This window comes from Glycine max, chromosome 2, assembly GCF_000004515.6.
Source record: "Glycine max cultivar Williams 82 chromosome 2, Glycine_max_v4.0, whole genome shotgun sequence".
Lineage (NCBI taxonomy): Eukaryota > Viridiplantae > Streptophyta > Magnoliopsida > Fabales > Fabaceae > Glycine > Glycine max.
This window is the reverse complement of record NC_016089.4, coordinates 17,740,589-17,761,820: the sequence shown is the minus strand read 5'-3', so window position 1 is coordinate 17,761,820 and position 21,232 is coordinate 17,740,589. Positions and strand designations below refer to the sequence as shown.

Sequence of the window (21,232 nt, the reverse complement as noted above, 5' to 3'; positions counted from 1 at the left end):
CCTTGTTACTCTGTGTAATCGATTACACACCATTGGTAATCGATTACCAGAGACCATTTTAACATCTTGTCTCCATTTTTAAGCCTTGTAATCGATTACCCACGAATGGTAATCGATTACGATAGGCTAAATTTCAGATACCACCCAAGATACATAGCTGGCCAGCCGCCACACAAGCCTCCTTGCTTTGTGGTACGTCACAGGTTCTCACTGACTGACTATGCCCGGGTTGGTTCGGGATTGGTCAAGCTTGGTTTTGGGAAATAGCACCCCACCTGACGTCCCCAAGGTCTCCTGACCCCTGCAACATATCTCCAAGTACCACTCTGTGGTCAACAAACAAAAGTAGGAAGACTGACTCTTCCACGCTTTCTCACATCAAGCTTGTTGGATTATGGGGCACCCGTCATATTATGGGGCACCCGTCATATGTGGTACTAGGAGGTACTAGACTGACTCTTCAACTCTCCCCCTTCCACAAGTCAAACATAAACACACCATCCCTAGTTGCCCACCTTTCAACTAAGCTCACGCACTCCTACGTAGCCCTCATCCTCGTTCCTCTCAGCACCGGGTCCCCATCAACCCCTCCAAGCTTCCACAATATCCAAGGAATTCAATTCCAAATATCATGAAACTACCCTAAACCAAGAAAGCAGAGTAGAGGCAGAAAACTCTGCCCAAAACACATTCAAATACCACAGCTTTCCTTACTGAAATACCCCAGTAACATTCTCTTTGTTCTGATTCGTTAACCGTTGGATCGCCTTGAAAACTTTACTGGAGGTTACTAGTACATAAATCTACATTTTGACCGTTGGGATCTGCTATAAAATGTCTGGAACCCAAGATGGACTACCCTTCCTGTGACTAGCAAGGCTTAAGCATCTTTCTGCACTATGCTAAAAATCTGTTGCACAATTCAACAACATTTTTCTGCATAATAGGGCAGATTTCGAAATCCAACTTGCCCACATCCAATTTTGCTCAAATTGGATCCTACAAGTCCTAAATCATGTATAAATCATATTTAAACCAAAAGCAAACTTCAGACCAAGGCAAATCAAAATATAGGTACCCAAAACCCACCAATTTAGTGAATTCTCTAGGTTTGAAAGGTGAAAATGAGAATTGGTTAATTTTGGGGTAATCTCTCATCTCAATCAAGTCTATAACATTGATTTAGACTTGCTCAAACTGGTTTTAAGGCGAAAACTCCAGCAATTCAAAATTTGACCTCTCCACACCCAATTTAGCCTAGAAATGGCTCTTTTCTTTCACATTTGTCACTCATCTTCCTCATTTGCTCTGCCCAAGCTTACCTACAAGTCATAATTGACATTCTAAACTAGAATCAACTCACTTTAGACTCCAATTTCTACTAACCCCAAATTTGGCTTCTCTAACCCTCAAAATCTCACACTTTTCTACCTACAACATTGTCATTCTCACATTTCACCCTGAGTTAACTATCCCCATCATCTCTACCAGTTTTCCATCAACAATTTCAGCATACACATACCACAAAGCATCATCATAAAACCCTAAAACAGAATGGGTAGCTTTACTCACATCAAACATGTCAAGTTTAGCATGATTTCAACAAATTCCTTCACAAATAATTACTCTAAGGCAATGACCTAGTAGAACTACCCATGATATCTCCCAAAAACCCAACACCCACGAATTTCATGTGAGAAGAAGTCCACCCATACCTGAAATTCGAAGTCCCACAATGTAGAGGTGTGCTTCAAGACTCCGAAAATGGCTTCTCCTTGCGATTTGGAGTAGAAATGTGGAGGAATTTTGGAGCTTCAATGGGCAACAATGGTGGAGGAGAAAGGAAGAAGAAAAGCAACGTGGGAAAAGGAAAAGCTTTCTGAAATTTCTGGATGAAGAGAGAGAATTTGGCTTTTTAAAAAAAATGATTTTCTTTTCCCCTTTTTTTTCATAAAGCCATGCCACTTGTCCCATTTTTAGTGGAGCAAAAGGGCCCCACCTTTTCCCCTTGATGTGACTTCATACTCAGCCACAAGGAGAGAAAAATTTGACCTTTTGATTGCTAAAATCCTACCTCGGTTTGCATGCTGCCTCTCTGGTTCTAGTTCCTCGCGTTTCTCTGCACCCGTCGGGGCCCATTTTCGAAAGTAGGCAATATATATATATATATATATATATATATATATATATATATATATATATATATATATATATATATATATATATATCAAAACGCTCAGAATGAGACCCAGAGCGTGGTTCAGAGGTTGGTTTCGTTAAATTTTTAGTTGCACGCAAAACGATAATTTTTAGACTAATTAATTGAGAATTAATCTATAACTGTTCAGTTATGGATTACTCTTCGTTAATTAGCCTAACACGTGTATCTTTCCCCCAATGTACATACTTCTACCTAGAATATATATATATATATATTTAAAATGTAACGCTTACAAAATTCCGGGTAGAAATTCTAGGATGTCACACTCTACTCCTTTTTTCTTATACATTAATCTTTATTGCACCTTTTGTGCCTTCCTTGTAAAATCTAGAAATCTTTTGTCTCTCTTTTTCTTCACTCGCCTTTGGCGGATTTGATTTTCTTTTTATTTTCATTGTTGTCCAACTTCATGCATGTGTTGTTTGCATTGCTCTTTCCGCCGGTTTAGTGGTTGTTCCTACTTAGGATTTCTATTTTGTTTTTGTTTTTTTTTTGTGTTGTTTTTAGAAAGCAAATATGCTTTGGCTCAGAGGGGGTAACAAGGGATAAATTAGTGTTTGGGATATTGAAACATGGCCATGTGTCATTTCATATCTTGACTAAATACTTTTGTATTTTGGATTTTGGGGTCAAACCTCTGATAAACACGCTCCTTATCCTTTCTTCCTTTTGTTTATTTATTTTTTATCCTAAATTTTTCCTAGGCCCCCCCTTTCGGGTTTTCAACCTACCGGGTGAGAACTTCTGATCTGCCCCTAGGTTTGCTTGAGGCTCATGCATGGTGTCTCTCATTGCCCTAGCATAGGGCTTTGAGGTATCTGTTGTTGTCTTTTGTCATGACCTTGTAGCAAGGAAAAATGAAAGAAACTGTACAGGTTCTCAAAAATGAATTTTCGAGGACGAGAAATATTTAATTGACAGATTAAGTCGAATGACTCTTGTTCTTGATGACTCACCTTTCTCTCAAAAAGATAACTTTTAAGAATGATAAAATGAGGTCACATGAATGTTTGTACTTCTTATTTTCTTATTTGAAACACAGTCAATCAAACATTTTTTTTACTTTACTCATCGTTTACGGCACCCTCACCAAATGTGTAGAACAAGCAATTTTTGATTGAATAGACTTGGAGATCAACTTAGGAGCGCAAGTCACTTGAGCAAACAAACCAACAACATACATTCACATTCTAGCGAATGTTAAATAAATATGTAAATATGTAACTATGAGAGAACGAGAGACAAGGGCATCAAATTTATCCATATTATCAGCATTGTGATTGTTGGTTACAGTAATCGCATAAACTTGAAAATCCTAATGAGTCATTGGAGACATCTAACAAAAACCTTCAAATTGCCCCAAGTACCATGCATAGTGTTGCTCGAAAACATCAAAATTCATAAGCAATTGTCCTCCTCGAATTTTAGCCAGCCTACATTGATTAGACTTTGCACCTTGTGTTTCAGGGTCATACAATGCTCAATTGAATACCCCAGAACTTCCCTATGATAAGCACATGTTACGTTGGGGTTGTATCCTCTGGGAAACGGAGGTTGAGAAATCTTTGTTGGGCTTATGACCGCCATTGCATTATCAAGCAGATAGGGGAGTAAATCAGCATATGGCATTGGAATTGGGGTGAATTCTACAGGCTTCTTTTCTGGAAAGTTCCTTCCCTGGTTGGTGTTTTGATTGGTATTAGGGGTGGTGTTTGGTCTTGGATGTGAATCAGGTGGATTTTGGGGCCGATTTGGGGGTGGCCTTTGTGGATGATTGGGCATTCTTGGCTGGTAGAGTGATGGGTAATAAGAAGGACTGATATTGGCCGAGTATTGATATTGTTAGGCTAATGGGAAATTTGGCCATGTAGGAACGATAGCCACAACATGGGTTTCTCCCTCCTTCTTATTCCCTTTATTTGCCCCAGGCCTCTTATTACTAGAATTCATTGAAGCAGCGTAATCAAATTTGCCTCTTTTTAGGCTTACTTCAATCCTCTCACCTGCAAACACTAAATCTGCAAAGCTCGAAGGCATGTAACCCACCATCTTCTCATAGTAAAACACTAGTAATGTGTCCACTAACATTGTTATCATTTCCCTCTCCATCATTGGGGGTGCTACTTAAGCTACCAGATCCCTCCACCTTTGGGCATATTCTTTGAAAGATTCATGCTCCCTCTTACACATGTTCTGCAGCTGCATTCTATCCGGAGCCATATCAGAATTGTAATGATACTGCCTAATGAAGGAAACCATTAGGTCCTTCCAGGAATGGACCCGGGAAGGTTCCAGATTAGTATACCAGGTGACGGCTGCCCCAGTAAGACTTTCTTGGAAGAAATGCATCAACAATTTTTCATTTTTCAACTATTCCCCCATTTTCCTATTGTACATCTTCAAGTGATTCTTGGGGCAAGTAGTCCTCTTATACTTATCGAAATCTGGCACCTTGAACTTCGGAGGGATAACGACGTTGGGCACTGGGCACAGTTATGCCATGTCAGCAAAGGCATAATCTCCACTTCCTTCAATAGCCCTCTGCCTTTCCTCTATATGATCGAATTTTTCCCTTTCCACCACAGGAGGCAGTCTTCCCACCACAAAATGTAAGGGTTGTGGTTGTGGGAGATACTGAGGGTCTCCCAAAGTATTTGGTAGGGGTACGCCACAAAATGTCTGCCCCATAGGCCGATACTGAGGGCCTCCCAAAGTATTTGGCATATCCGAGGTGAGGCTCAAAGCCAGATAGAGTGTGGTCTCAGGGTACTTCATGTGTCTCCTGTAACACCCTGAAATATTATTAGTAATTATAATTGATGTTTAATTTTATTTATTGTGTTGTTTTATCCATGTTTTATTTCAAGGATGTGAGTTTAGTTATTAGAAGGGTGTGGGTAGTTAAGACTTTAGCTTCTCAAAGAAGCCTTTCAAGGAAGCTTCACAAAGAAGCCTCATGAGAAAGCTTCTCAAGGAAGCTGCCTGAAGCTGTCTCGATAGAAGCACCCTCCTTCATTAACCTTTTGATCTTCTCAGAATTTGGTCTGGAGGTTCATAGGATAGATGTCCATGATTTGACTGTTGCGATCTGAGATATGTCTTCTGGTGTGTGAGAAACGCTTTTTTTCCTGAGAACAGAAACACTTGAGTGTTTCAAGTCTTATTTTTCGTGTAGCCTTGGAAAAAAGTCATTCCTTTCTCCTTCTTTCTTCCAAAACCCTTTCCTAATGTCCCAAGCTTCTTCTTCACCACCTACAACCACCATGAACCACCGTAGTTCTCCGTTGAAACCCCACACCGAGAGGAACCCTTTAATCAGAGCGGAATCTTCTAAACTTGTCTCGCGGTTTCGGTAGAGAACGAAGCTCAATTTGACCTTCGTGGTTTTCTTCAAGGTAACCATGATTCTACGCTTGTTCCTTGTTAGATTCAGCTTGTCTTTGCATCTTTTCTTTCTTTGGAACCACCATTGTATGTTTTTACGTTTCCTTTGAAAAACCCTAGAGAAAGAGACTTTGTAAAAATTATCTTTTTATGAAATGAGTGTTATTTTCGTGACCTTCATTGAACTCCAATCACATTGACATGATCGAAATATTAAAATGATGTTCCTTTTGTAGAATCCGAAACACCCTTAGCCTTTTCATGTAGTAGCATGAGTATTTGACTCAGAATATTGTTGTTAACCTTATTTCTGAAATCCATAGTAATTTCCTTTGTTTTGGCGTAATAGAGACTTCGTTGGACTGACAAGCATGAATGAAAAATAGGCCTCTAAGTGACGCAAAGAGGAACCGACGGGGAGCTCATGATAGGTGAGGGGAGTTTATTATAAAATTTACCATTTTGACACCATAGTTAGGGTCAGGGAACCTAGCTATGAGAATATATGCCTGTCCCTGTTGCATGCTCATTTTCCTTTATAGAAAACAACGTTTTTAACTAATGGGATGCGATATATTTATTGTTGATGAATGGAATTATTGTCTTTATTTGACTTGTGTTGTTTGAAGACCTGGGGAGTGTGAATCTCAAGCATGAAAGAAATATGTATATGCGGAATGCGATTTACTGTTGATGTTGCTATTGATGACTTTAATTGATATGTGGTGATGTTGATATTTATGATGATATTGATTTGAGATGACGTTGATAATGAAGATCATGTCAACATGAATTGATGTTATTATTGATGATTATGTGAATATGAAATGAGGTTGTTGTTGTTGTTGATAACGTCATTGAGATGAGATGATGTTTATGTTGAGAATGATATTGAAATGGAATGTTGATGATGTTGGAAATGCATTGAGATGTGCATGTTGTGTATGTTCATGGGGGGTGCAGTAACCTTGTCGGATGTCCCTTGTGTGAGAAACTAGAGTGGTTAAAGAATTTAAGCAGTTATGAGGGGATGCTTAGGCTCTTTAATTCATCCATGGTCATGTACTTGACGATGCCCACGTTTATACATCTTATGTTGTGTATGTTCATGGGGGGTGCACTGACCTTGTTGAATGTCTCTTTGGGGGAAAATAGAGTGGTTAAAGGATTTAAGCATTTCTGAGGGGATGATTAGGTGTTTTAATTCATCCATGGTCAGGTACTTGACAACGCCCATGGTTCATGCCTCATATGACACGGGAAATAGTATAAACTATGGCAGTATGTACTTTGTACTAGGGGGTGTGTCACCTAGTAGGGAACTCCCTTGTGGCCAAGGCTGATCACCGAGGGGGGGGGGGGGGAGTTACGGTGCACGAATGGGTGGCCTCGACAAATATTGCATGGTTTCCTAAGTGAGGTGTCGTGTGGACACACTTAGGCTATTTCCTTGGTATTGGATACGGTACGTACCACATTGCATCTGAGAGTTGAGGTCATGTGCATGCATCATTCTGAGCAGTCTTGATTGGATCCATGGATGGATGATGAATAACTGTTGAATGTGGGTGCTGAATAATGAATGTTGTGTAAGCTCATGATGTTTGCCTATGTTTTCTTGCTAATTGTGATTATTTGGATTTAGCATTGGTTCTTTTTATAATGAACTCACCCTTGCAATTTTGTATCATGTGGTTGATACCTGTGATGATCGCGAACCTTGTTCGTGGGAACAGAATGACAGCAGTAGGGTGCAGGAATGAGATTCTGTTGAGGAGCCGCCAAGCCGACGTAATGACTTTGGGATTATTTTGGGAGAGAGTTGTGTTTTGTTAATCAACTCCCCCACAGTTGGTTCATGATTCCTTTTGTTGAACTAAAGATGTAAATTTCATATTTTAATTATATGTATGAACAGATTTTAATTTCCATTATCTGTATGATGTGTATGGAGTTTCTATTCCTATATATATATATACACACTTAAGTAATGGCGTGTTGTTTGGTGAATGTATGTCGAGACAAAAAATATTTACTTTTATTTTCATAAGCAAATTAAGGGAAATTTTCATTTAAAAATTGAAATTATCGCATATTAGAGTGGTGATATCGTAGCGACGAGGCGGGTCGTTACATCTCCCCCATGGGTCGAGGGACCTATGCATGGCCAGATTGGGGTTGTCGGCCCTTAATGGGTATAGGTGCGGAGTTGTTGACATTCTCATCGGGAGCGTGTACAACGTTGGGTGGTGTAGAGTTGGGAGGCAAGCCATATGGTGGGAAGAGATGCTTGCTCTGGACCTGTACAAAATAGGGGCCACCCGTACATCCCAATGTTATGCCTCCCTGGCCTACCATATCTGAGACTGGACTATTTACTTGATTGAGGCTAGATGGGTGAGCCGGGTCAACCTCAGTAGTGGTACTTGCAGCAGTGACTGTAGTCGTACTGGCCTCCATCATTTTTCTCATACTCATCATGGCTTCCATCATTGTGGTCATTTTCTCTTTCATGGCCTCCATGTCGGCCTTCATCTGCTCTTGCACCTCCTCTATTTCACTCATCACTCTAGCTTTGGCATGCATTTGGTAAGGCCACCGTAAAGCGCGTTCCTTCCTTTTGATTACAATGATTACAATTTTGATTTCAAGGAAAGAATGCAATGAGCAATGCAACCAAATGTGAAAAGAAAAATAAGCATGGATGTACGTGAATGATATATTGTTGAAGTATTGCAAGTTTTACACAGGACATTCAATAGAACATAGGGTCGAATCAATTCAGATTTTCATTAAAGCAACATTGTTCATTACATCTTGTTAGAGTCAAATTGCAACTGGAAATAAAACATGGACATCAACAATCCCTAATTTTGTAAATTATTTAGCTCAACCATGTGTTGGTAGTAGCCAAAGAAGCTATGTAAACTCGATCCATCTTTTGCCCCAACTTTTGCAAGCTGGTCACCTCCATACTTGACCTTGACTTGATGAAAACCTTTTCTTAAAAGCATGTGCTTGGTTCAATCCCATAATCCAAGGAATAGAAATTTTGATTGTTAATACTTCGACAACCTATCATAGAGATGAATGATTAGGGCATACTTATGCTATGCATGACAAATGTAATTATGAGATTGATATGAGACGCCCGAAGAACCCTCTTTCCTAGTTAACAATGCATTAGGTACCATGTTCATGTGATTTTTAATCATTTTTCAAGAGAAATGAGTGTATAATCCCCTCATGGTCTTTTCATAGCTATCATCATGGTACCCAACACATGTAACTAAAAATGTGGTGTAAACTTTCATGCTTCATTGTTACTTTCTTTTGTTCTCTTTTTTTGTTTTTGTTTTTTTTTTTGGAAGAGGAAAATGCAAGGATCATGCATGAGTGAACATAACATGCGAACAATGAAAATAGAATGTATGCAGTTGGTAGAACAAAAGCATGCTAAATGAAAATGTATGATAATGCAATGACTTATGCAAATGCAATGCGTGAATATGGTAAATGATAAATGCAGGAATGATATGTCCATTATGATGCCATGAAGAGGTGCATGATGCGATCAAGGAACAAGCTAGAGTGAGTTTTCTATGTGCCCCCTAATTCAGGAACCTAATGGAAAGGATCCAAAAGTCCACTTCTAGTGATAATTCCCAAGGGTACTTTCATGTAACCTTACCGGTCTCTAGAGATATCATCCTCTTAGATAATACATTGTGGCGATAGGGACTATCAGCGACAATGAATCACCAAAAGAGGAAAACTCTAGATGAGGCTTCACTATTATCAAGCGAGTCAGAGACCCAGCATAACCACAGATCGACCTTCACTCCTTATGGCTCACATAGACCTGGGTATAGTGCCTAATATCTCAATGTGTGTGCAAAGGTGTAGGTGTCATGTGTGCATAGAACAAAAATATTTCTAACTACGAATGAAATAGATAGACAGACACACACCAAACACAATAACATAGCAAAGTTTATACACAAATATGGACAAAACAAAGGATAAAAGAGAAGAGGGAAAATAAATAAAGAAGAAGTCACGATAAAACATTGCACACTGATCGAATGGCTTAACTCTCTAACAGTCCTCAGTGGAGTCGCCATCTATCGCAACCTACCTCATGATGGAACGGTGAATGCAAAATAAATAAGCCAAAGCGTTTGCCTCCAAGGGAGAAAACGAACAGAGTCGCCACCAACATTTATTCGAGGAAAACGTTAGAAAAACCAACAACAAGTCTGCGAATTTTGAAAATAAGGGTTCGGGAATTGTTTATGCATGGGGAAGGTATTAGTACCCCACACGCCCGTCACAAGGGACGGCAACCTTTAATCGAGTGTGCATAACGTGACTTCAAAATTATTTATCTTTCCCTTTTTATATATTTTTATTTATTTTTTTGGGGTCGACAAGGGGGTTGTCCTTGCTCTTACGTATCCTCAAATGCGATGAGGAATTTAGACCTATGTAGTTCTTTAAGTCTGAATGTTTGTGTGTTAAATTGATTTTATGTTTTTGAAAGATTAATTTTAATTGCTAACAAAAAGTTTTTTAAGGCGTTGGACCTTGACATGATGTTTTAAATTTTGAAAAGCACAAAGAATCGTTAAGGCGTTGGACCTTGAAACGATCTTTTAAATTTTTGAAAAGCGGATAGAATCGTTAAGATGTTGGACCTTAAAACGATCTCAAGTGATATTTGATAAAAAGAAGTTAGTTATGAGTTGGTTTTATCTTGGTTTTGTTTATTAACTTTCAATCTCTTCAAAGACAACTTTACAACACTAGTGATCAACTAAGATTGAACTTTACAAAGAAAAACGAGATTGTCGATGATAGATGGAAAAGATGAATGTGGACATTATAACAAGGGGGACCCCTAAGGGTACATAGATCACATTCAATCCCAAAAAATAAAACTAACTAATGGTCGCACAAAGAATACAAAACCAGAAAAGACGTAAGGAATGATCGCAGTCACGATTCTGTAGTGCCTTGGCTTTGTTTCATCTTCTTTCTTAATTCTCTCAATTCCCTCCACTTCTAAACCTTATAACCCTTTACAACACCCCTAGGATGCCTATTTATAGGCAAAATCCCACCTTGGGCGGTTGCAGCTCGCCCAAGTGAGCTGAAACTTAAACCTGAAGCAGTGAGTTCGCCCAGGCGAGCTAGTCCCTTAGCCTTGAAGTTATTTGGTGGCCCAGGCGAGCCAAATGCTGACCTGGGCGAGCAGGGGCCTAGAAAAAACAAGGAAAAGACCTTTTTGCCCTCCTTTCTTTATATCTTTTGTCTTCCTGATCGAAACACCGAATGGTTCCTTGCTTTGCACTGTAACTGACGTTCAACACCGTAAGTCGACTAGTAAGGTTCAAAATATCAACGAACGATAGTCCCTGGACGGAATTAGGGTATGACACTTTGCATTGTGTATCGACTGAGGCTCAAGGAATCCATACATCGAACCATGACCCAAGCTAGAACTCCACTCATCCATATACCTATTTTGAACATTTTAAAAAACAAGTTAACATGATGTATATAGCACACAAATATGGATTTAATAGTCAATGATATGGAATTTACTTACATCATCCACAACTGTAGTATAGTTATATTCAAACATTTTTCGCCTGATATTATTTCATTGACATCAACATATGTTAAGAACAAGGATGCATCTACATTTTGAATCCCAAATTTAGTAACATCCCACACCAACTGAACGGGCTTCTCATAAATGTCGTACATGCTCTTAATCAACTCACGCAAGGGGTCATCTATAGCAACATCATTCAACTGTTGAACAGCTTCAGTCACTTTATTTGCGACATCTCAATTTTGATGGCCTCCTTCAACTCCTGTTTCAATATCTCTAGACTTTATTTGTTTTGTTCTCCAATCTCATTCTTGACTTCTTCCTTAATCTCATTCCTCTACTCTTCCTTAAGGTTTCCTATTATTTCAGCCAACTGTTGTTGGGTGATGGATGTGAATGAGCTATTGGAGCCACGTGATGCCCTTCCATAGTATTGAGTTATTGTCACACCAAACCCCGTTGCACGAACACAACCTCCATGATCTGGTCGCCCAATGGCAGTGTTAAGTATGTCATCATGACCATGGGGACAAATGTACCTTGTGTTGTCTGTTCTTCTAACGAGTCCTTCATGAAACACCACAGGGACAACCATCAAGTTAGGTCGATTTTATTAATAAAAAAACAAGTACTTGTAATTATATGTAAAACACAAACAGACAATTAATAAAAAACAATTAATTGTAATTATATGTGAAAAACAAACTTACAATTTTATCAGATATTTCTTGTGCGGCCTAGGATGTCATCTGCCCATACCACTTTGTGCGTGCCAACTTTCACTTAACATGTCTTTCAATGGGAGATGGGGGGGGGGGGGGGGGGGGTCGTCAATCTATGGTGCATTCTCAGTCATCATTGCGTCATGTTCTATTTTCTTAATTTTCTCGTCTAATAGTTTCTTTTCAAGCAAATCATATCACAACGAGAGAGTAAATGGGAACAGTCATTGTATTTTTGAATTTCCTGCATGTTTTTCCTGATTCCCTATCATGTAGCATATATTACTCGAATCAAACCAATTGAAATGGCATGATAATGACAAATACACATTCAAAATCAAACACATGAACATCTAACCTGCCAATTAGGGGTTTTGCGGCTTGCAGCAAATTCCTCCCAAGTTTGTGGATCTAGACCATATTTTACCAAATGATCATGTTTATGTTGTCCCTTAGAGTTAGCATAGACAAATTTGGTGGTGAGGGGAGATTTAAATTGCCTCCATCTAGTGGCCACAGTTGACATGACCTTTTTCTTTGCATTCGGTGCTTATGGGATATCAAATTTGGCCTGCATAACAAATTGTTTTGTAATAGATGCATAATTTCAAAGTTTTCAACTTTTGTTACCAGATAAAAAAAATACACCTCAATGTTAACGTCACTTACCAAAATGTCATCCCATACTAGGTCCTTTAGCGAGTCCGGTACATCTTTCCAATTTTTATGTTCAATTGGAATTTTTTCTCTAGCTACAACCCCTAGATAGTTGTGGAACTTCTCTTTATGTGAGCCCGGTCCTTGCCCAGTTGCAGCATCAATGTTTACAATTGGTCTGGGCTGATCTAAGGTTCTTAAAGTCAACCTTCTTAGCTGTGTGGATTGTCTAGTATTCCTAAACATAGCCTCTGACTGAACATCTAACTGCGGAAGGGATGGTGGTGGTGTTCTCATGACCCTATGAAAATAAAAATAATTTAGTAATCATAAGGACTTACAAATAGCATATACTTAGGTAAATGGAAATATGTGTACATCATCAACGTAGTGTGACTCATTTGGAAAAAAGTTGGTGTCTCACAAATGTCAAGTGTTGAATCATCATGTCGGTGATTGAAACCACTTGGTCTTCCTTGTAGAACCACTAAAAATCTTAAATCGCATGGATCTTGGATGTAAAACACATGTCTGGCTTGTTCGGCCATAATGAAAGGTTCATCCATGTAAGCCACCTTATTTAGGTCTACTAAAGTAAATCCCAATTCATCTTGACGGACACCAATATTTGCATTGACTCACTTACACTTAAAAACAGGCACTCTACATTCACTGTAATCAAGCTCCAAAGTACGGCATGGATGCTTGAATCGGATTCTTGTCTAATGCACTACAAAAGTGATCGAAATCAGCATCAACAGCCATCCCACTATTCTGCACCAAGCTTTTGTCATCTTGGGACTAGGTGTAGAAGGAATAATTATTGATATCATACCCTTTCCAAGTCGGTACATTGAGATTTGGCCCAACAGCTAACAATCTTAATGTTTTGGAAGCACCGTCATCAACAAATATTTCTATTATGCTCTTCCAAAACCCTCATCATATTCATTTTTGGGTTCGTTGCTATAATTTTTTTTATGAATATCTATGTATGGAATGACCTCTACTGTGTTGTTTAATTGTGTGTGTGTGTGTGAACCCCCGTGTCCAACCATGACGAGTTTCAGGAAGGCCGATAGATTTACTGCCTTCAATGTACTGGGAGCAAAACTCGATACATTCTTCAGCAACATACCTTTCCACAATCAAAGCTTCTAGTCAGTATTGATTCTTGGTATACCCCTTTAACACCTTCATGTACCGCTTAACTGGATCCATCCACCATAAAAAACAGGACCACATAACCGGATCTCCCTCACCAAATAAATAATTAAGTGAACCATTATGTCAAAAATGATGGAGGAAAATACATCTCCATTTGGCAAAGGACAATGGCAGCCTCGTTCTCCAATTCATCCAATCTTCTAGGGTCAATGACTTTGCTACAGATAGCATTAAAAACAAAGCATATACAAGTTATGGAAACCCTAACTTTGTCAAGCAAGATTCCCTGAATCACTACAGGCAATAGTTGTTACATTAATACATGACAATCATGAGATTTCAAGCCAACCAATTTCAGATCATTGTCGAATACAAGACTCTTCAGATTTGAAGAGTATCCTTGTGGGACTTTTAGATTACGTAGACAATGACAAAAACTCCTCTTCTCATTTTTTGACATTGTGTGACATGCCGGAACTAGATACGTTCACGGACCTTGTGAGATTGGTTACAACTGCTCTCGTATACTCATCTCAACCAAGTCTTGACGATGCTTCAAACCATCCTTTGTCTTGCCTTTAATGTTAAGAAAGGTGCCAATTAAACTATCACAAACATTTTTCTCCATGTGCATCACATCTATACAATGTCTAACATCAAGATTAGACCAATATGGAAGATCAAAGAATATTGACCTTTTTTCCACATGTTTGTCTCATATGCTGATTTTTTTGTGTCTTCCCAAAGATAGTTATGATGTCCTTCATCCAATCATAAACTTCTTTTCCATCTAATGGTTTTGGCACACTTTCTTTTTCCTGAGATCCATTAAAAGCTGTCTTCAATCGTCGATATGAATGATAATGTTTGAGAAATCTTTGGTGCTTTGTGTATACTGTCTTCTTTCCATGTTTTAGTTGTAGGAAGCTCGTATTTTTCTCACATATAGGGCATGCATGATTTCCTTTGACACTATAACCACTTAAATTTCCATATGCTGGATAGTCATTAATGGTACAAAAAAACCATTGCACACAACCTATAGGTCTACTGCAGATTCTCATTCCCACAATTTTGTCAAGTCTTCGATAAACAGAGTAAGATAGACGTCAATATCATTCCCTAGCTGCGTTGGACCTGCTATCATCATACAAAGCATTATGTACTTTCGCTTGATGCACAACCAAGGAGGGAGGTTGTAAATCATTAGCAAAACATCGATTAATGCAAACTTTCCATTGTGGACTATCAGTCGGATGTCAGAGCAATCCATCACTTTTTCTGCCATCTGCATGCCATGTCAAGTTTTTTGCATCATATCCATTAGCAAACAATCGCTTAAACCTTGGTATTATTGGAAGATACCAATACACCTTTGTTGGAAGACTGTTGTTTATGGTTGCATCATCACTACATTCGCCATTGTTGATCTTGTATTGTGATATACCACATGTAGGGCACTTGCGCATTTTTGCAAACTGATTTCTGTACAATATGCAATCATATGGACATGCATGGATTTTTTGGTACTCCATTCCCACTGGGCATAAATCTTCTTCGCCTCGTATTGATTCTTCGACAACGTGCTATCTTCAGGAAGCAATTTTTTCAATAACACAAGCAATTCAGTGAAACTTTTGTCACTCCAACCAAATCGTGCCTTCAAGTTGACCAAAACTAACACCGCTGACAACCTTGTGAAAGCTGTGCACCCAGGATACAAAGGCTTCATTGAATCATTTTCTATTTTCTCATACAAATGTGCATGTGCTTGCTAAAATCTGTCTTGCCCTAGATCGCGAATTATGTCTTCTATAAGATGGCCCATGTCTACATCAAACGGCTCAGTGTGAGAGACTAATGGCATGTCTAGCAATTCCCTGTGCCATATCCATTTTGTGTAATTTGGAATGATCCCGTGACATATAAGATGTTATCTTATGTCATTTATTGATTGGTGTCTACCATTTCCACATTTAACACATGGACAGAAAAATTTCTCACGCAAACATGGTGCATTAAGTTCAATAAATAGGAGGAATTGTTCAACCTCATTCCCATATTCGTCACTAATGCGTGATACTTTCATCCAACTTCGATCCATGTTTCCCCTTTGATGTGACCCTTCATAAAGTTATCCGGCATGCATGTAAACCTCACTTTTTTCATTAAAGGTGTGGCCCTATCCCATTTAGGAAGATTTTTTATAGTAGATTCAACAATACAAGTTAATTGTCTTTTCTAAATTTGTCGAAATTTCGGCAGCATTTTGCGTAGGTTCCCAAGTACATGAGATGAAATCAGTGGCATGTCATCATCAACCACATTCAACTATGCACTCGAAGAACCAAGTGAAATGCAATATACCAAAATGTTGACAAATTTAAGAAAAGGCAATTAACATATACATATGAATTTGCTATAAAAAATGAGTCTTCCCAGACTGTCCAAACATACAATTCAAGATTCAATACATCGATTAATGCAAACTTTCCATATTAATCATTGTATAAAATCTCAAACAGGAAATTAAGGTTCACTTGCAATGCACATGAACATCTAATCTAAAAACTTCCTATGGATTTCAATTGTATCATGTATGAATTGCTTGTGTGTAATTGTACTTTTATTATATGTGATTTTGTATATTTTCTACTCAAATGGTACATGAGTGTTGTTACAAAACTTGTATTAATGTAATTCGTGGTAGGTATAAACACATGATTGCGTAATTGTTGCAGGTTCTGCAATCAACTGTGCCTAGGATTAGGTGTTTTTGACAACTAAATTAAAGTTGACAAAATTAAATATTGATTTAAATGTACTAAGTTTGATAATTTTATTGAATTTCGATACAAAGAAATAAGATTTAATATTGGTTAACCAGGCTTTAATTCTCACCCTCATGATGAAAATGTTGTCAACCCATTGGGTGCTACACCTATTAATTTTGTTTTTCAATTCAGTGAGGTAGTCAAGTACATAAATTTATTGTTCCAGTTTACTATATCTTTATGTAAGAAGTAGGAGAACTAAAGAAAAAGGAAGCTATATTTACAATGCACATATTGTTTCATGTTGTTTTTTCTAACAACAGGAATATATTTAAATAAACTAATTTCTACCAATAAGTGAAATAATGAATAATAATCCTCTTCATGTTAGCATCCTATTTTTTAAACAATTAAAATAAAACGATATAAATATAAAGTGTAAATAAATAAGTTACAAAAAGTTTTTTGGTGAAATTCCAAGTGGAGTGTCACCATAGACTAATTTGGGTAGTGTTTGATGCATGTAAGAACAATTTTAACGAAAGTATTCCACCACAGCTAACAACTTTTCCTAACTTAACAACCTTGTTGCTTGATCAAAACCAACTCACTAGGGCACTTTCATCAGATATAATATGATGGAAATCCCTAGTAGCTCTAAATTTGAGCCAAAACCAACTCTATGGACAAATCCCTCATGCAATTGGTTAGTTACCTGCCCTTAGTCAACTTGATCTATAGGAAAATGAATTCTTTGGCCAAGTTCCTTCTCTACCCCCTAGAGTCAAAAATCTCAATTTGCCTTTCAATCATTTTACCAGGAGGATTCCAAGTGAATTTGAAAATTCTATGTTTGCTAGTAGCTTTTTGGGCAATTCTGGTTTTTGTGTTGATATCCTAGCACTGAACCTTACCTTTACAAATTCTGGTTTTCAAAGAAAAAACAAAGGCCCATGTTGGTCAGTTGGTTTGGTTATAAGTTTAATGATAGTAGCCTTGTCAAAAATCAACCTTTTGGTATCACTGTTGTGTATTACATTTAATTGAAAAATAAAGCATGGATTGGTTAACTCATGGAAGCTCATTTCCTAAAATAGGCTTAATTTCACAAAATCAAGCATTGTCTCATGAATGATAGAACAAAACATCGTTGGTAGTTGTCGACACGATATATTATACCGCATTGATGTTGGTTCAGGCTATGTTGCTGTTAAAAACATTTGGAATAATAGAAAGTTAGAAAAGAAGATCCTAAACCTTTTTCCCTGCAAAAGTTAGAAAACTGAGCAATATTCGTGATACCAACCTTGTGAGATTGATGTGTTGTATCTCTAATGAGGATTCTATGCTCCTTGTGTATGAGTATCTAGAAAATGGTAACCTAGATAAGTGGCTGCACAAGAAGGTTAAGTCAGGTTCAGTAAGAAAAGTGGTCCTTGATTGGCCTTGGTTGAAAATAGCCATTGGAATTGCTCAAGGTTTGAGCTATATGCACCACGACTGTTCACCACCTGTGGTTCATAGACATATAAAAACAAGCAAACATCCTTTTGGATACTCTATTCAATGCAAAAGTTGTTGGTTTTGGACTCGCTAAGATGTTAATCAAGCTAGGGGAACTCAACATCATGTCAGTTGTGATTGGGTCATTTGGCTATATTGCTCCAGCTTAGTGACTATTAATTTTTTTGTTTCCTAAATTTATTTGCTTTTGCTTAATCTTTTTGTTTCCTAACTAACAAATATATTACTTTTGCCCATTAGTATTTTGTGTGTGCCTTATGAGTTAACTAATTTTTTAGTCCCTAGAATTATAAGATTGAAATATTTAGGTGCTAACTTGGTATAATATGAGAAATCTTACACTAGTTTTAAAAACTCTGGACATAAATTCTCAGGCTAATTGCCAAGTTTTTAACATTATCATTTTGACATACATATGACATTTTATGGAAATAATTATTAGCACAAGAATCATTTAGGGAAAGGTATGTTTCACCCCACCTGTGTATTTGAGTACAGGCCTGTCCTAGGTACTCATTTATTTCTAATTGTCCTAAGGAGGTGTTCAATGCTATCAAAAAATAGTTGGCATTGTTGTACCTTAGCTAGGTCAATTATATAGTATTACTATCGTTGTCTTCAGTTTATCCTACATTCATGTTTTTAACCAGAAGTTATGTTTTCTCTTCAATTAATATAAGTCAAATGAGTAGACATATTCATTGGTATAGGCACCATGTTCTTACAATTTGTCTACTTGTAGAAAAAAGTGTTTATTTCTACATTGGTGTACCTTGTTATTTATTGGAAGTTAGAACAGGACCATATCTATTTTCATTTATCCATGCATTCTGACTTATCAAATTTCTTAACCCACCCAACACACATGTGTCAAATTAGACATAGCTGGCAACAATCACTCTACAAAAAATTAATATACATTTTGGGCACAGTCTTGCTTGATGTTCTGAGTGGCAAGCATATTCCACCCAAAAATTCAACACTAATCCCAGATTTCTACTTTCTCTTTGTTTTAATTCAATGGCATTTTGTTCAAGGAATATTTTATTCGTAGAAGTTTGGCAACTTTTTCCTGAATTTTACTATGTTTGTTGTAGCATCCTGTGATAGATTGGGTCAAAAATTGATGTAGCTCCATGTAGAGCTTATAGGCCTTGGATCTTCTTCATCAATGGAGTCTTTTGCTTCTTGAAGATCAATGGCAGCGGAATGGAGAAGGAGGAAAGGTGATTAGAGATGCCACTTCAAGGAGAAGATGAGTCAAGAACAAGCTCACCACCATAGGAAGCCATGGATAAGAGCTTGAAGGTAGGAGAAGATGAGTGGAGGGAGAAGGAGCACGAAATTTTATGCCTCAAATGAGGTCTGAACTTTGAAGTGTAATTCTTAAATAATCAAAGTTGAAAAAAATGCACACACAAGGTCTCTATTTATAGCGTAAGTGTCACACAAAATTGGAGGTAAATTTGAATTTCTATTCAAATTTCACTTGAATTTTAATTTGAATTGGTGGAGCCAAATTTGGACCAAAATTTTACTAATTATGATTAGTGAATTTAAGCTATGGTTAAGCCCACTAATCCAAGATCAAATCCAAAATTCTCCACTAAGTGTGCTTAGGTGTCATGAGGCATGTAAAGCGTGAAGGGCATGAACAAAGTGTGACTATATAATGTAGCAATAGGGTGTAGCAAGCAAATGCTCATCTCTCCCTTAAGATGATCCAGAATTTAATTGGATTGGACTTCTTCCAATTCAATTAAATTTATCTCCCAACACACACACATTAAATAGTGCACTTAATGCATATGATATTACAAAATTACCCCCAATACAAAAACTAGTCTAGGTGCCCTAAAATACAAGGGCTGAAAAATCCTACACTACTAGGGTACCCTCCCTACACTATGGAGCCCTAAATACAAGGCCCAAAAATAATGAAACCTTAATCTAATATGTACAAAGATAAGTGGGCTCATACTGATCCTGTGGGCTCAAAAATCTACCCTGAGGTTCATGAGAACCCTAGGGTCTTCTTTAGCATCTTTGGCCCAATCTTCTTTGAGTCTTTTATCCAATGCCCTTGGGGGATAGGATTGCATCAAAAACTATCAGTACGCTTATAGAGTTCATGAATAAAAGGTGTGCATAATCCTTTTACATCTACCTCAATCAATGAATGGAAAATGTGACATTATCTTAATATAATTAAAAGACTATGGGCAACATACATATATTGTTATTTATCACGAACCCACTATGCCACTACCTTAATGAACAAATCCTCTTATCCACCATTGGTGGCCAACCAAATAAAGACAAAGAACCAAACACAAATACTACAAAACCATAGTCAATTATTAACTATTGTGTCACAATAAAAGCACAATTAAGAATTTAATAGTTCAAATTTTAGAGATTAATTCAAACCTGGTTTCAGCTTTCAAAATGGTGAGAAGGGCTTCAAAGACGCAAGCAGTTCTTAACAAGTATTGAGCTTATGGTAGAGTAAAAGGAGTTTAAACTATACATGATATCAACTCCTTCACAAGTAGTTAAATATTAGTAAAACAACATGCCTTTGTAGTTTGTTCGTGCCAAACCAAACTTAAAATAGGTACTACTTGTAAAATGCTTTCCAGCCTAACTAGTAAATATATATCAACTCTATACTAAAGCAAACATTACTAGCAAAAATACACACAATTGATATTGTTAAGTCATTACTAAGTGTGGAATCACTAAATTTAAAGTGTGAAGGTTCAAAACACCTTCAACAACCAATTTCCTACATGTTGTTGTAGATTCAGATACTTGTTTAGTTTGATGTTTTATGGTACATGTGTTCCTTGCTATCCTTTATAGATATAGCATGAAGCTTATTTATCAATTCATGTATTTACATCTTGCTCTATTTTTTACGTCCATAGTGGACCAAAGTGTATATGCACTCTTATGGACAAGAGATATGGTTATTTCACGGTACAAAGAGTTTGGAATACTAGTAACTTGGCTATTAGATACAGGAGTAGTGGCCAAGGTATGCATCTAAACTTACTAAATCAGTTGGTGTTCTACTTAACACTAAGGACTTGTTCAGTGAAGGTGTTTTCTTTCTATACCTGTTGAGCTTGCAAGTTTTGTATTTGGGTAGTGTTTGGTA

General features: G+C 37.5%; 1 pseudogene; it reads left to right on the top strand.

Moving 5' to 3' along the window:
- The first annotated feature begins 15,590 nt into the window (after nt 1-15,590).
- LOC113000442 (receptor-like protein kinase 5) lies at nt 15,591-18,717 on the top strand (annotated as a pseudogene).
- The last annotated feature ends 2,515 nt before the right edge of the window (nt 18,718-21,232 follow it).